General features: G+C 48.1%; 1 protein-coding gene across 3 annotated transcripts in view; it reads left to right on the forward strand.

Annotated features, from left to right (window-relative positions):
- The first annotated feature begins 5,106 nt into the window (after positions 1-5,106).
- TEX2 (testis expressed 2) overlaps positions 5,107-16,763 on the forward strand; it is a 108,122-nt gene continuing 96,465 nt past the window's right edge. For all 3 annotated transcript variants that reach the window (XM_024760746.1, XM_024760748.1, XM_024760749.1), the window contains exon 1: positions 5,107-5,219. The gene's annotated coding sequence lies outside the window, so the exon portion shown is untranslated. The remainder of the gene's footprint in view (positions 5,220-16,763) is intronic.

Raw genomic sequence — 16,763 nt, forward strand, 5'->3', positions numbered from 1 at the left:
GGCTTTCTCTAGTTGTGGTGAGCGGGGGCCACTCTTCATCGCGGTGCGCGGGCCTCTCACTGTCGCGGCCTCTCTTGTTGCGGAGCACAGGCTCCAGACGTGCAGGCTCCAGACGTGCAGGCTCAATAGTTGTGGCTCACGGGCCTAGTTGCTCTGCGGCATGTGGGATCTTCCCAGACCAGGGCTCGAACCCGTGTCCCCTGCATTGGCAGGCAGATTCTCAACCACTGCACCACCAGGGAAGCCCCGGGTGAGGCATTTCTAAAGCCCTGGAAGACTTCCCTCCAGTATCCCTTCCCACAAATGCTCATGTCTCCATGACGATGGTGGGAGTCCCTCTGTTCATTAACAGGTTTTTTTTGGCCATGCTGTGTGGCTTGTGGGATCTTAGTTCCCTGACCAGGGATTAAACCCAGGCCCTGGCAGTGAAAGCGCTGAGTCCTGACCACTGGGCCGCCAGGGAATTCCCCGGTTTTTATTTTAGAAGGAAAGCCAAACGAGAGAAGGATGCTCCTCCCAGCTCCGTCATCTCAGAAAGTCAGCCCAGTGGTGGTGCAGAGTGAACAGAAAGCGCTGGAGGCCACACGGCCTCAGATCATTCTCCATAAGGAACCAGAGGAGGGAAAATCCAGGAGTCGAGTGTCTTTAGAAACTCCAGCTGTATGGCCGCACCTGACCTTGTCATCACTCAGAATAGTTCGTCTGTGAAAACCTCGCCTAACCCATCCCACTCCAAATCGACACAAAGTCTGGTTCTTCCCATCTCTCCTGCCCCACAGATTTCCTCTGGGGCAGCTCCACACCCCCTTGGATTTCCTTCTATCTCCATCCAACTTAGAACACGAGATCCATCACTTCAACCCCCCCTGTTGTCAGTAACCTGCACTGTTTTGTATTTCTCCTGTTCCTGACCCTGTAAATTCTTGACTCTAGATTCTCCACACCTGGGCCCGGCTGCTGAGCCCCACATAACCATCCATCCAGCTCCGATCCTGGGAATGCCTCAAATGCATGGGCCCTCAGGGCTGCCCAGAATTCTCCCTCTCCATCTGGCAGCTCCCTCCTTCATTCCTCTCAGTGGCTTTTCCAGTTCTTCACTGTTTCCCTCAAAGCCCCTGTTACTACCTCCCACCCACTCTCAAGAGATGACTTCGCCTCTCACTTTAGAGCTAAAATAATAGAAGCCAGCAAGCAGGAATTTCCTTAACTTCCTGCCCTCCATCTATGAATGAATCTGCACCCACACCCATTCTTGTCTGCAACCAGCTTAAGTGGAAGAGCAAACCCTCTTCCTCCCCAGGGGCAGCTCCCCTGTCCCCGTGGGCTTCCTGGCGACCCTGTCCTCTCCTGCCCGGCCTCTTCATTCTGGTGTCTTAGCTCTTCTCCTCAGCCCAACTCTAGGGAGACTCTGCATCTCCAGCCCCACCTACACTGCTTTTGTCAATGGCCTCAGTAACCTTCTAATTTCCAAATCCCAAGGTGCACTGTTCAGATCTCTCCCAACTTGACCCTTCTAAGGCATATGTTGCTCCCTCCATCTCCAATCTCTTCTCCTTGGTGACAACATACTTACTTGTTATTTTTTGTTTGTTTGTTTTTGTTTTTTTTAAATCACCTCTCTGGTTTCTCCTCTTTTTTTTTTTTAAGTAGATGTATTTTATTTTATTTATTTATTTACTTATTGGCTGTGTTGGGTCTTTGTTGCAGTGCATGGGCTTCTCATTGCGGTGGCTTCTCCTGTTGCAAAGCACAGGCTCTCGGCGTGTGGGTTTCAGTCATTGTGGCACGCGGGCCCGGTGGCTCACAGGCTCTAGAGCGCAAGCTCAGTAGTTGTGGTGCATGGGCTTAGTTGCTCTACAGCATGTGGGACCTTCTGGGACCAGGGCTCGAACTCGTGTCCCCTGCATTGGCAGGTGGATTCTTAACCACTGTGCCACAAGGGAAGCCCTGGTTTCTCTTCTTAGTAGCCTTCATCTGGTCACCCCTAAAACACTATGGGGTTCCCCAGCAATTATAAATGCCTATTCTGTGTGCCATAGCTCCTGTGCTTAACGTTGCGGAAGCCTATAATGGTCTATCAATTTGTCAGTCTTTCTCTGTTAGATCTAGTGCTAAAAGGCCATCTTTATGCACTTTTTTTTTTTTTTTTACACAAATACTGTCTTCATTTCCATCCCCAGTACTCAGCACAACACCTGGTACTTACTGAGCTCTCAGTGATTGCTCGTTAAAGAGCAGCTTGTGGCACAATGGACCCCTAACCCTTTTTTTTTAGATGTATGAGTGGATCAACTTTTTGTTTTTGTGTACTTCATAACCATTTCTCCTGCCAAGAGTGCAATGCAATGTCAAAAAATTGAAGCAGGGACTTCCCTGGTGGTACAGTGGTAAAGACTCCATGTTCCCAGCGCAGGGGGCACAAGTTTGATCCCCAGTCGGGGAACTAAGATCCCACATGCTGGGTAGTGTGGCCGAAAAGAAAAAAATGGAAGTAAAAAATCGTACAGCCTTTTTTTTTTTTTTTCCAGTTTAAGTTTCATGAGAAAATAAGAATTAACTTGAAATGCCATAATTGGGAATAATCAAGTATACTGGAACCTGTAGGCTTAAGCTGGAGCCTGGGTTGAGAGAGAGACTTGGGTGATGGTTGGGGGGGAGGGAAGCAGATGCCAGAGTAATAACTTGGGTTTGAATTTCTATGACTTCTATAGGTAGAAAAGATTTAGTTCACTTTGTACATATTGTACCTATAGATCAGCTATTTGGGGGAGAAAGTAAGGAATCTTGTTTGATATCTAAATTTAGCATCACAATCCCTGGCCTTTGTCATTGGTCACTATACTGAGTCACAGACTCTAAGCTCTAAAATCACTCTTTTCATTTGTAAGTTCAAAGTACATATGTATTTATGTATATTTATTTGATTTGGTTTTCATGCCAGCCCCAGGAGGCAGAATTTGTTATTATCCCATTTTATAGACAAGCACTCAGAAGCTCAAAAGATTTAATGATATGTCTTGTTCAAGATCAAGCAGGTGGTAAGTTAGAGCAATGGAACTTAAACTCCAAGGCAGTGCTGCTATATTGAGCTGTCTTTTGGTGAAGATCAGTGATATTTGCTTCCTTTGCCTTTTGAAGTTAGCCATCCTGTTTCCGGCAGCAAGGACGGGCATTTAGGCAGGCACTGGAGCAGGCAGGTAGGAGGCCATGAATGCGTCTCTCTCTTGAGCTAGTCTTGTGATCTTGGACACATTACCAATCCTCCATGAGCTTCAGCTTCTGCATCCGTAAAATGGAGAAAATAACAACCATACCTACCACACAGGGTTCTTGTAAGGTTTCAATGAATTAATATGTGCAAAGATCTTGACGAAGTGTCTTGCCCAGAGAAACCTCTTAAAGGTAGGACGTGTTAATATTATTATGTTATTATATGTTTATTTTTCAAAGCATCCAAATTCCTCACTTTTCAGAAAGAAAGTCTTCTAAGGGTGCGTGCTAGATCTTATTGGCCTCCAGGTAAGGTTGACACTGTATGAATTAATCTAATATTTATATAGGGCTTGGCCCAGGCAAGGAGGGTTGGGGGGCACTCTGAGATGCACACTGCCAGCTTCCAGGGACCCTTGCGGTGGTGCAGCTCCAGGCACCCCACTTCACTCCCCATCCCAGCCCCAGCCCAGGTGGAGGTTTTAAGAGGTGGCCGAGACAAGCTTTGGGCTGTTTCTCTAGTGCTAACTGCCTTTGTTGCACATTTCCAGATATCCACGACCGGAACCCTCTCCATTTAAGACAAGAATTCTTCTTCCTTTGGGAAGGCCAAGTGAAGCAAATGGTGATCCCAGGCAGTGATATCTGCAACCCAGAGACTTAATCCTGATGAGGCTGATGAATGTGTGTGTCGAGCTGTTCCTGGCAAACACAGCACCTATCAGATATCACAGCAAAACAACAACAACGACAAAACCATTGTTCTTTGGAGTCAGTTTTCTCCTCATAGGACGGGTCTAGGTGGAAGGGTCTGACTTTCAAGTCGAGGCAGTGACTTCTGGGTCAGATGTGTGTCTGGGACACAGGGATGGGGACAGGAATGTATCTGGGAGGGTGGGCAGGGCTTGATGTCTTTGGAACCAAGCTCCAGAAGGGCAAGGCACCCTCCTGGGGTTATGACTGGGCCTGGTGATAGCAACGAGGAAGGGTGTGTTTGCCGTTGAAGTATTTAAGCATTGTCTCACCAGTCAGAAAACAAGACTGGCTTGTTGCTTCATCCCAGCCCAGGGCCCTTCAAACTCAGATCTCAGCATGACCCACTCAGGCAACTGTTCTGAGTTTCTCAGTAGGCGACGTCCAGCCCAACTAGCAAGTCTCCCAACCGTATTACTGATTTTGAGGATTAAAAAAAAAAAAGTTTCTCTTTATTTTTGGCAGTTGAATTTGGATTTCATTACAATGATCGACTTGTAATACGTGCCTGAGTGTGGCTCTTGTACCACCCACAGCAGAATCGCCTCAAGGGAGGGGCGTTGAAAAATGCATACTTTCCCCAGTCCCATTCCAGACACACGGAATGTCTATTAAATATGTTTAAAAAGATCCTCCAGGGTGAGGTTGAGAATGTGTCTTTGTAAGCCAATTTCTGGGATTGGACGGGAACAGATTTGCCTGACTGCCCTCTAAACCCAAACCTGAGTTAATTTGTCAAGCGGGAGACCCTTGGTTCTCGGAGACTCAGTTTCTCCTTCTGACAGAGGTAGGTTCTGTCTCCACTTGTTGCTAGGCTGCAGGAAGAGGAAATTAATATGCAAAGCGCTGGGGAGAGCGCTGCTGCAAGGCTGGGAGAGAAGAGAAGCTCCTACCTCTCCCACACCAGGCTCTCTCCCTGGTAACCCCGCCGCCGCCCCTCTCCCCAGCCCCATGGGCGGCGGCCCCTTTAACAGACCTGACCAATCGCCCGGCCATTTCCGCGGCCGCTCCTCGGCGCACTTGTAGAGAGCTGGATTGGCCGGGCCTGGCGCGCGGCCTGTTCCGCCCCCGCCGCCCTCTGGTTGGCGGCGGCGGCCGCGGGTGCGGGGCGGGTCCGCCGGCGGGGCGGGGCGGCCGGTGGCCCGGGGGCGGGCTGGCGGCAGTACTGTGGCCCGATCCCGAGCCGTAGCGGGAGCTGCGGCGGCCGTGGAGCACGGGCGCCGGCGCAGTACAATGAGGCAGCCAGTGGATCCGGGGTGAGCGCTCCCGGGGCCGGGTGGGGCGGTGGGGGGAACGCCCGCCGAGAAGGCTCAGGCTCCTCAGGTTCCGGGGTACGGTCGGGGGCCGGCGGCCGTTGGTGCGGCGGGGCGCGGGGGGCCGGGCCCCACAGGGCCCCGCCCCGCTGTCACGGTCTAGGTTAAGTTGACAGGGGCGCCTACCCGCGACGCCCCCGGGCGCACCCTTCTTTCCTTTGGGGCGGTGTGGGGCGGTGTGGGCTTGACCCCGCCGGAGGTGCCCTCCGGCCGGTCCCCGCAGCCTGCGGTCCACGGGCTCCGGGTTTGGCCCCGTCCGGGGAGGACCGTCCACAAGCAAACTAAGGGAAAACAGCTTGTAATTTTGTGAATGGGGCCCCGGGTTCCTGCCGCCCCCAGCGCTCACGTTGCGAAATGCCTGGAAGTCGAGAACCGCAGTTACTTTTACGCGGATATTTTAGAGGCTCTCTGCGCCTCGGGTTGTTTTTCTCTAGCTCCTGGAAATCGTGGGTGGCAGTGGGTGGTTTGCGTGCCTTAGACCTGAGGCGGCGGCGTCCCGAAAGCCGGGGGTTTGGAAGGTTAACAAGTGACATTGGGCTGAGGCCTAATGCCAGGTGCCGTGCCCCAGAGCTCGGGTGTGACGGCGGAGGTTGTGCTGCCGGGGAGCACACGAATGAAGCGGTGGGACCGGGGATGGACTGAACCGTCGGCTTCAGCTCCGCCTCGCACGCTGCCCAGAATGCATGGCTGACGCGGGAGTCGGTGCAGGGGAGTTTTCCCCTTTTGAAAATGGTTTTTGGAAAACTTAGCCCCTAGGTGGGTTGATGGTTACTTAAACCATCTGTTGTTATGGTTACACGGCAGCCAATGTAAGGGCAAAGTCTGTTTCCACCCTCGCTCTTCCTCCAAAGCTGTGAAGTACTTTGTCACTACGTCTTAATTGACGCTTCCCAGGGAGGGCATACTTTTTCAGAGTTGGAGGAAAAGCGTGGGCTCCATGAAGACAGGGGTGGTGCCATATTCATGTTTGAAGTTCTAGCTCTTGACACCAGGGCTCCTCTGCACAGGAATTGAAAAGAACCAGCCTTTCGCATGTTTTGATGGTTTTCATCAAAGGATTTAAAGGAGTCCTTTCAGGAGCCTGATGTAAGCTGGAAGGGAAACAATGAGTGACTTTTATATGGAAACCAACAAGGAAAAACGGAGGGGCAAATGATCCTTGAACTCTGGGATAGGGAGTGTTTGCAGAATCTAGGTTTTTGTGGGTTTTTTTTTTTCCGATGCACAGCTTGTGAGATCTTAGTTACTAGACCAGGGATGGAACCAGGGCCCTGGGCAGTGAATGCACAGAGTCCTAACCACTAGACTGCCAGGGAATTCCCAGGAGTCTAGGTTTGTGAGTTTAGAGCTCAGTGACACAGTGAAGCTTATCTCCTAGGAGGTATTGAAAGAGCAAAAGTGCCATTTCTATCAGCTCTTACCCAACCGTTAAATCATTTCAGTATTCTTTGAAATTCTTCTAAAAGTTGGTGATTGGTCTAAACTTATGGAAAACAAGCAGCCTCCTGAGGTGATGGGGGTAGGGTGGGATTTTTGCCTTTTTTTTTTTACCCACTGGGCCTCTCTGGGAGTGTCAGGGAAGGCTGGGATGGGGATGGGTAGGGGGTGTATGGAGGACTGTGGGTGAACTTGACTTGCCTGCAGATTTATCTCCAGGAAAGGTGCTGTGCCTGAGAGGAAGGAGATTAACAAACTGATTCAGTTCAGATGATGGTGGTAATTGAGACAACTGCCAAGGCACCCGAGGGCTGGACAGAGGAGGGGGAAGAGAAAGTGCAGGGGTTTGGTGGGGCTGAGGGGGCTGGACCTTGTTGGAGGTTTGAAGAGCGGGTAGAATGTCATCATGTGAGAGGACTGGAGAAATAGCTTTCGCCAAGTGTATCGTTTGTGTATTAGAGATTATGGTTTTAGAATGCTTCTGGAAAAGAAGTAGGAAAGATTATTAGGCTTTTAGGTAGAATAAATATATAGGATGTTTTGTGAACAAGTGAAATGACATGTAGTCAAAAAATATTCACTCAACTAATTTTTGTTGAGAGTTGGCTGTGTGCCAGAAACTTTGAGGCATTATGGGTATGATGGAGAAAGAAACAGGTCAAGAATTTGTTTCTACATCCATATGATTCACCTTCCCTCCGAGTCAAAGCTCTTCTGAGGATTTTCTGAAGCTCTTGAAGAAAGAAAGGGGAGAAATGCACAGAATATTAAGTAAGAACAAAACAGAACAATGGGGAAATTCTTCCTGCTGTAGATCACTTTTGGTATCAAACTGAATCTTCCAAGACTGGTTTTCTGTGTCAGGTTTGGTATCTCTTCATCCTCATATCTATTGACCAGTGTCTTTTGATAGTGTTAAGTTGTCTCTTTTTTTCCCTTTCCCCTGTCAGTTAGTTTATTGAGACGTTTGGAAGTTCATCAGCTGTCCCTGTCCTCCAGGTGCTTCCAGTTCATTTTCTTTGCCTGAGTGTCCCTCAGGGTCTGCTTTCTCCTGTCTAATCCTTATTCTCTCCTGAGTGTCCCACTTGGGAATTGCTGAGGTCACAGGGAATTGTTTGTTCCTTGATTCTGTCCCAAAGCAGAAGGTGGCTAGTATAGAAAAGAGCATTTGTTGAATTCCAGCTCTGCCATGTGCTGCTTTCTCTGTTTGTATATATATCCTTTCCCGTCCTTGAGCAGCCCTCTAAGTGAGCTAGATGCTGGTAGCCTCAATTTACAGGAGAGGAAACAGGCTCAGAGCAGTTCAGTAAATTTCCCAGGGCAATAAGCTGGTTAGATAGTGGAACAAGATTTTATTTTTTTGGCCGTACCACACGGCTTGCGGGATCTTAGTTCCCCCACCAGGGATTAAACCCAGGCCCTCGGCAGTGAAAGCACAGAATCCTAACCAGTGGACCGCCAGGGAATTCTCTGGAACAAGAATTTCAGTCTATGACTTTCTGATTCCAAATGTGCTTTTTCCATGGTACCACATTGCTTTTCCCAGAAGAAGGATGGCCGTTTATTATAGTCTAGCACAGTGCCTTCTTGGACACATGAAAGGTCAGGTTCAGAGAAGTCCAGAGAATTGCCGCAGTTAATGTGCTCATGGTGGAACAAGAGTTAGCACCATCGTGTCCTGCCTCTCTGCCCGGTGTGTTTTTGGATAATTCATGTGGCTCTCAAGAAATCTGAGTTTACTGCCATGAAAAGTTGACCAGACTTACCAGGTATGTATCCCAATGCTTCCACTTATCAGCTCCGTGACTTTGGGCAATTATTTTCTCTCTCTGTGTACCTCAGTTTCTTTATCTGTAAGTGGGACAATATTCACATTTCAACAATGCTAAGACAGTACAGTTTGTCTCATCTTAACATTTCTGAAAAGTATCTTATAATCTATGAGGTCTTAAGTTGTAGTTGGCAGTAACTCCCTTTTTCGTACGTAAAATAATGGTGTCATAGTCAGTGGGGTTCTAGGTCATATGAACCACGGTAGTACATTCTTTATCGGTAGTTGTGAGGATTACATGAAGTCACTCGTGTGTCTGGCACAGCGTGAGCACCCAGTAACAGTTGCTCCTGTCGGATGACAGAACGTATGGTTAACTGGTAGGTGGCTCTGGGGAAAAGCTAGGGAGCATCTCGTAAGATTTGCCACTTGGAGCCCAGGCAGTAATCCATGGTCTGTGGGCTGGAGGAACGTTTTTCAGTTTGCGTGAAGCTCTGTCCTTTGGCTGACTCTTGTCTGCGTGAGAAGCATTGACTTCAGGAGCTAACCAGCCGTGGACAGACAGCTCCCTTTGTCCTGCCTGTTCATTGAGTTCTTTGTCAACTTTAAATCCCAAGTTAAAAATAACTATCGTGGGCTTCCCTGCTGGCGCAGTGGTTGAGAGTCCACCTGCCAATGCAGGGGACGCAGGTTCGTGCCCCGGTCCGGGAGGATCCCACGTACCGGAGAGCGGCTGGGCCCGTGAGCCATGGATGCTGGGCCTGCGCGTCCAGAGCCTGTGCTCCGCAATGGGAGAGGCCGCAGCAGTGAGAGGCCCGCGTACCACAAAAAAAATAAAAATAAAAAAATAACTATTGTTATAAGAAGTTTGGAAATGTAGGCTGATGTGAATACTCTTATACGTGAATTTTAAAGCACCTCAAGGTTCTATGCAAGATTCCATGTTGCCTCTTGCCAAACTCCTTGTAATGCTTAATTGCATTGTGTGAAGTGTCTGTGAGGTGCCATTCATCAGAGGGATGATAGGAGGTCATGAAATCACAGAAACCCTGGGTTTCTGAGTGAGCTAGAGAGAGCACTGCAGTTGGTATTAAGAGACCTGTTTCCAGTCCTGGGGGTTTATCCTGTTATTATGTGTGTCTTGGGCACATCATTTCCCTATTCTGGATCTTGAGGGTCTCTTCCAAAATGAGGACTTGATTTCTTAGTCTCCTCCCCCACACTCACTCCAATACAGTGTCATAGATTATGTGAGTTTATGAATCTAAGGATCTGAGAAATTAAATGGTTGAAAGGAAATGAGTCTGAAGTCTCAGGTCGATGTTTGTGCTAGCGCTTTTGTAAAGAGAAAAGAACGGGTGGGTGATAACCATATGAGTAACCATCATTTATGGAGAATTACTGTGCGTACCGTTCCTACTTTTAAACCTCATCCTATGAGTAGTAGAGACTAGTGTCAATCTTATTTTAAGATGAGGTAACTGAGGTTCAGAGAAGTTAAGTAACTTGTTCAAGATCACACAGCAAGGACAAGGGCTTATAGCTGGGACTAGAACTCAAGCTTATGTTGCTCCCCAATATGAGTTCTGTGGTTGTTTCAGATGCACCCTGCCTCATTTTGGAATCTTCTGAAGCCATGTGCCCTGGAAGTTTTACCAGTTTAAAAAGTGAGATTTTCCTCTGCTTTGGGGTCATGCATTCCTAGTCTTTTATTGTGTACTGACCCCTGTTTAAATTCTGAGTTCTCATTCAGAACATCTGCTGCGTATTGGGAGAACTTTGTTAAACCTAAGGACGAACTCTATGGGAGTTGCAGAAGACTTAAGTCCTCTTTGGTTTTTCTTTGGTGAACAAAACCACAGGCCAGGTCACTGTGAGCACAGGTGGGACTGTTGAGAGAAGAATCTGACCTTTCTGTGAGGAAGCTGGTGGGGTGGGGAACAGGGTGGGCTTTGAAACAACGAGGTAACCTTTGTCTGTTGGGTTTGCTTGGAAGATTGGTTCTAAGGGCTTTACCCCCAAGACGATGATTGGAACTAACACACTGAGCCCCTCCTGGCTTATCCTAACAGTTGAGAATGGAACTGGGCAAGAGGAGCCCTCTTCAGTCACCACCTTATTTAGGATTTGAGATTTAAACCCACTGCTTGGATTGCTCCCGCAAATAACCTTTCAGAATCACAATAGGCATTTCATGAGAGTTTCATTTCACGTTTGTTACTTAAAGCTGACATAAGCTGGCCAGTTCTCTTACTCAATTTTAAGTCCTTTCTTACACCTAATGTTGTTTTTTAAGCAGTGTTCCTCAAGATGGTTCTGTATATCATGTGGGGCTTGAAATATAAAATTTAAAAATCTTTCCGCTGAAAGGACTGACTGAACTGTGATTATCACTCATTAAACAAGTATCTGTGCGTCTGCTGGAGCCAAGCATTGTGCTTGGCATTGGAAATCCAATGGGGAGCAAAACAGATGTGTTCCCTGCCGACACATAGCACATTACGTAGTCTAGACAATAAACAAGTCAGCAGACGTGTGCATTATATATATTAAATTGTGATAAGCGCGAAGTCTCCTTCCTCTGAGGAAAAAGAACAGGCCCTGAGAAAGAATAAAGGGAGGGAGGCCAGCAACTGGGAGTGTTGGGAAGAGCACCTCAAGGGAGGGAGCAGTGTGTGGCAAGTCTGGCTTCAGGGGAGGAGGGCCTGAGAGGAGGGGATGAAGATGGGAGGGGCAGGTGCATCACAGAGCAGAGGGGAGGGGCTGGGGCTCAGAGCCGGACACTGCTTGAGGCACCTTAGGAATTTCTTACAAGGGTTTGCTGACTCACAGGCGGTGGGGAACTTGGCCTGGAGGGGATGAGCTTCTGTTCTGGGTCCACATTTCCCATCATTCTGTGTGCAAACCACAGGGCAGTAGGTAGGACTGAAGTGGCTCCTGTGCACGTCCACTGGAGTCCGCTGGAGGCATCTTACTGTGGCTCAGTGTGGGACAGCCTGTAACGTGCTAACCGTCAGCCGGCACCTGGGCGGTGGGTGCAGGGCTCACCTTGAAGTCAGGGTGGACCGGAAGCATTGTTCCTCTGTCTGCAGGTGTCTGCTTTAGTGTTGGGCTGTGGGAAGTGGATTTTTAGTCTTTTTTTTCTGATAAGAGGAGGCAGAGGCCAGTGGCCTTATTACCAGGTGATCAAGCATGATGGCTCCGAGTTGCTGAAAGAAGAACCCACCTGAAGGGACATGGTGTGGTGCTTTCTCATAACCATCCCACCTCCGGTCACACAGGAGGAGAATTTCATAAAACAAGTCACTGGCTTTGTTAGTTCTTGACCTGGCTTGGGAGGTTTGGTAAAATACTATGAACCCAGCCATATCAAAGTTTATAATTACCCTACAGAATATTTGTTAGAACCGATTGAATTTGTATATAATTGCATTAGTCCTTTTTTTAAAAAAGATCTATTATTCAGGAAAAAAGATTTTGAATACACGAAAGGAAAGAATAACATAACAAGCTTCGTGTTTCTGTCACTCAGTTTCAGTAACATTTTGCTAATCTTGTTCCGAGATAGTTTCACATATGAAGCATTGTTGGCGGATTTTCTGTCACAATATAAATGTATCTTTGGGATATAAAATCACATGGTAGATATGGTTCGAGAGAAAAAACTCCTGCATGTTGCATCATTACAGGACTGGTGTTAGTAGTTGAAATTCCAAATCTGAAATGAACATTTCTTGCAAGCCCCTTATAGACTTGATTATGAAAAGTAGGCACAAAATTAGATTACCAATTAATCTGTGTATTTACTGAGAATATCAACTATATTGGACAATGTGTAGGGTATATGTACAAAGAGTAAAACAGTCTCTGTCCACATTGGCTTGTAAAATCATGGTCCCTTTCTTCCTCACAAGGAATCACAAGGTTTTATCTTCAACATTCCTGACAAATAAAATATACACAAAGCCCTAACTATGAAACTAACTAAAAAGCACTATTTTTGTGGTTCATGTTAACTTAAATTCAGATTATAGCATTCACTTATAAAATCGAGGGGAACACAGTTAATATGTTGAAAGTCTCCATATGTTAAACTTTTGTGTATTTTTTTTTTTAAGGGGAAATTCAAATCAAACAGCAAAGAACCCTGTAGCAGCACCTCTACATCTGTGCCGTCAATATGGTGGCCACTAGCCGCATGTGACTATCAAATACTTGAAAGGTGGCTAGTGCAACTGAGAAACTGAAGTTTTAATTTTAGTTAATTTTCAGTTAAATAGCTCTATGTGGCCACATTGATGGTTTTGTAAACCCTGGAGCTACACTGTTCAATCTCTATGGTAGGATAAAATCCAGCACAAACTAATTTGGGCATCAAATGGAACAGCACAGTTCACATGTAGGTCCCAAACTCAGTACATTTTAGAGAAAAGGAGTTTGATTATGTAGAAGGAAGAACTGCTTCTTGGGGTTCATTGTCTTCCTGTAAGAGCAAGGTTTTGGCAGCTCAGACACCTGGAGAAGTTAGATTTGATGCGGGATGTCTCCTGGGGCTCAGATCTTATGAAATAAGGAGTGAATCTCCCTGCTTGTGCTGCTGTTGCATTGTGGAGGGTCTCTCAGAGGTAGATGGGAGTCTGTTGAGTGACTCATGTGAAGGTTTCTGGAGGTAGAGTGACCTCAGCCTTGGGAGTTGCATTCATTGCCAGGGGGGTTTAGAGGCTCAGAGGAGACATGCCAAGGGCCTGGCTATCTTGATCACCTTTCTATCCCCAGCACATAGTAGATGCTCAATAAATGTGTTTCAAAAATGGATGACGGTTTTTAAGAATAGGTTTAAGAGCAAATAAGAAGAGCTTTAAATTTGTCTAGAAATTTGAAAAATAGTTGCCAAAGAAAGTATGTGTAATACCAGTGAGCTGCAGAGTATATACAGCCAGTACTTTCTCCTGGAGGTAGTTGACATTTGTCTTCACTGCAAATGTAAGCTGGCTTTTATCTCATCCGTTACCAAGTGCTGTTATTTTCATCTTTTAAACGTCTCTTGAATGGTTCTCTTTCTCGCCAACTTCACTGCCACCACTCTAGTCTAAACTACCATCTTTTGGCTTCGAAGACTGCAGCAGCTGCCTCCCTCCTCTCCCCACAGCTGCTTCCTCTCCTTTCTAATCTCTTCACCCCTCTGCAGCCAGAGTGGTGTCTTAAGAATTCCCGGGCTTCCCTGGTGGCGCAGTGGTTGAGAATCTGCCTGCTAATGCAGGGGACACGGGTTCGAGCCCTGGTCTGGGAGGATCCCACATGCCGCAGAGCAACTAGGCCCGTGAGCCACAACTACTGAGCCTGCGCGTCTGGAGCCTGTGCTCCGCAACGAGAGGCCACGATAGTGAGAGGCCCGCGCACCACGATGAAGAGTGGCCCCCACTTGCCACAACTAGAGATAGCCCTCGCACAGAAACGAAGACGCAACACAGCAAAAATAAATTAATTAATTAATAAACTCCTACCCCCAACATCTTCTTAAAAAAAAAAAAAATTCCCAATATAATCATGCCATGTCCTTGCTCAAAACCCTAGGAAGGCTTCCAGTTGCTCCCAGGATAAGAGCCACATTCTGAACCTGGTCTGAAAAGTGCTGCGTGATCCAGCCACTCCTGCCTCCTGCTTCAGCCTGGGCCTGTGCCTCTCTCCCCCTGGTTTATTATAGTCTAGGCACCCTTCCACTCCCAGCTGGAAGGGAGCTCTGCCTTTCAGGAACTGAGCCACCTTGCTGCTCCCTCTTCAGGAAACAGCTCTGACCCCTCACCTCGCTCCCCTTTTCTCTTTTGTCCTTTACAGCACTTCTCACTGTTGTTGTGACATATTCTTTAGGAGACATCTGCTTTTCCCCTTCCTCCAGGAGGGCAGGGACCTTGTCGATTTTGCTCATTCTTATATACCCTGTGCCTAGCTCAGTATCTGACCCATTGTACAAGCTTCTTAAATGGTTACTGGGTGAATGAATGAATGAGTGAGTGAATGCAAGCACATTGGGAACAAGGAGGAACTTGAAGAATGCTCTTTAAAACTTGGATTTAGGGCTTCCCTGGTGGCGCAGTGGTTGAGAGTCCGCCTGCCGATGCAGGGGACACGGGTTCGTGCCCCAGTCTGGGAAGATCCCACATGCTGTGGAGCGGCTGGGCCCGTGATCCATGGCCGCTGAGCCTGCGCGTCCGGCGCCTGTGCTCCGCAACCGGTGAGGCCACAACAGTGAGAGGCCCGTGTACCGCAAAAAAAACTTGGATTTATTGGAAGGATTGAATAGTTTTTAGAGTAGAATAACCTGGGAAGGGAACTGGCCGGGGTGGGGGTCAGGGGAGAGTCTTTGGGAATCTATTGTTGGAGCTGTCCAGTGGGCTTAGCACTGTCTTACAAGAGAAGTATGTCTGTGCCCTTGTCACAGACTTGAAAGGCATTTGCCTGTGAAGTTGCAAGGGTGGCCCTCCTGTCTGGCTTCCTATCCCAGCCCTCAGGAGGCATCACCCTTACTGAGTGTGTGTCCTTAGTAGCACGGGTCTCCAATTTGAGACCTCAGGGTTAGAGTCTTCCATATGCAGCCCACAGTCAGGGATGTAGTAGTCTTTTTAAAAAAATTTTGCTTATGTTTGGCTGCATTGGGTCTTTGCTACTCTGCGTGGGCTTTCTCTAGTTGTGGCGAGCAGGGGCTACTCTTTGTGGTGCGCAGGCTTCTTATTGTGGTGGCTTCTCTTGTTGTGGAGCACGGGCCCTAGAGCGCATGGGCTCAGTAGTTGCGGCACACGGGCCCAGTAGTTGTGGCTCGCAGGCTCTAGAGTGCAGGCTCAGTAGTTGTGGTGCATGGGCTTAGTTGCTCCTCAGCATGTGGGATCTTCCCGGACCAGGGATCGAACCTGTGTCCCCTGCATTGGCAGGCGGATTCTTAACCACTGCGCCACCAGGGAAGTCTCAGGGATGTAGTAGTCTTCCTCTCTTTCTAGAGAGTCAGGATTCTGCCCTGTTCATATTTGCAGTGGGAGGGAATTCTAGTTGTGCCTTGGCGGGGAAGAGACTTACAGCTATTGGGAAGAATGGAGGCAGCTGTGTGTAGACCTGGCCCTGCAGCAGGTGAGACTTGCCCTCTTCCTGAGCCGACTTCTAGCTGAGGGGAGGACTCTGCTGGTGCTCATCAGATCCTCCTGTCATGTGGGAGGGACTCGTAGGAGAAACCTGGGTCTTCACCAGAAACTTTGAATTTCTGAATAGGAAATGGAAGGACTTGGCAGAGACAGTGGTTAAATTTCTTCTACAACTTGTGATTCTGAAAGAGAAAACTGATATGGGATGTCTCTAGCTGGTTTCCTAGGCAACACGTTTTTTTGTTTTTGTTTTTGTTTTTATTTTTGGAAGGAAGGGTCTGGTTCCCTAGACCAGAGCCTCTGATAACCAGAGGGGAGGTATTTCATGGAGGCCAGAGTGATGTTTTCTGGGAGACTTGCAAACCTGGTTAAGAAGGCTTTAAGCTGATTGGGCTTCCCTGGTGGCGCAGTGGTTGAGAGTCCGCCTGCCGATGCATGGGACACGGGTTCATGCCCCGGTCTGGGAAGATCCCACATGCCATGGAGCGGTTGAGCCTGTGAGCCATGGCCGCTGAGCCTGCATGTCCGGAGCCTGCGCTCCGCAACGGGAGAGGCCACAACAGTGAGAGGCCCGCGTAACGCAAAAAAAAAAAAGAAGGCTTTAAGCTGAATATTAAGGAGACAGGAAAATTGCAGAACCAGAGACCTCAGAGACCTGGGTGACTTAGCAGCAGTGTCGACACCGAAGTGGAGCCTAGGAACTCCAAGTGGGAGCTAGCAGCAGAGCTGGTTGAGAATGCCCCTGTCGGAGGGTGTGCAGGTGATGGCTCCGTGCCCTGGAAACCTTAACAGCACAGCCAAGTAAATATGACCTGGCGGAGGGAGGGTTAGAATAGAGCAAAGTAGTGTGGGTATACCTGGCTCCAAAAGAAAACCCTATGAGAGATTCACTGTGTGTGCCCTGATCATGGAAGGCTGACGGGAAGTGTTTCAATTATGATGGAAGGAGCAGAGGGCAGGTTATTTCACCTTAGGACTCTGCCTGCCAGATTGAGGGGCAATGATTTTTCTTCATAGACAGATTTTAAAACAGGAGACCCTCGCCCCTGGCAGGTGTAGTAGACCAAGCAGATGTTTGTTAAGGTGAATTCCATGCAAAGAGGACCATGTGGTAGATTCTACCTTGCTGATAATTTTACCTTTCAGAGC

The sequence above is a fragment of the Neophocaena asiaeorientalis genome, unplaced genomic scaffold, assembly GCF_003031525.2.
Source record: "Neophocaena asiaeorientalis asiaeorientalis breed wild unplaced genomic scaffold, Neophocaena_asiaeorientalis_V1.1 scaffold30, whole genome shotgun sequence".
NCBI classification, from domain to species: Eukaryota; Metazoa; Chordata; class Mammalia; order Artiodactyla; family Phocoenidae; genus Neophocaena; species Neophocaena asiaeorientalis.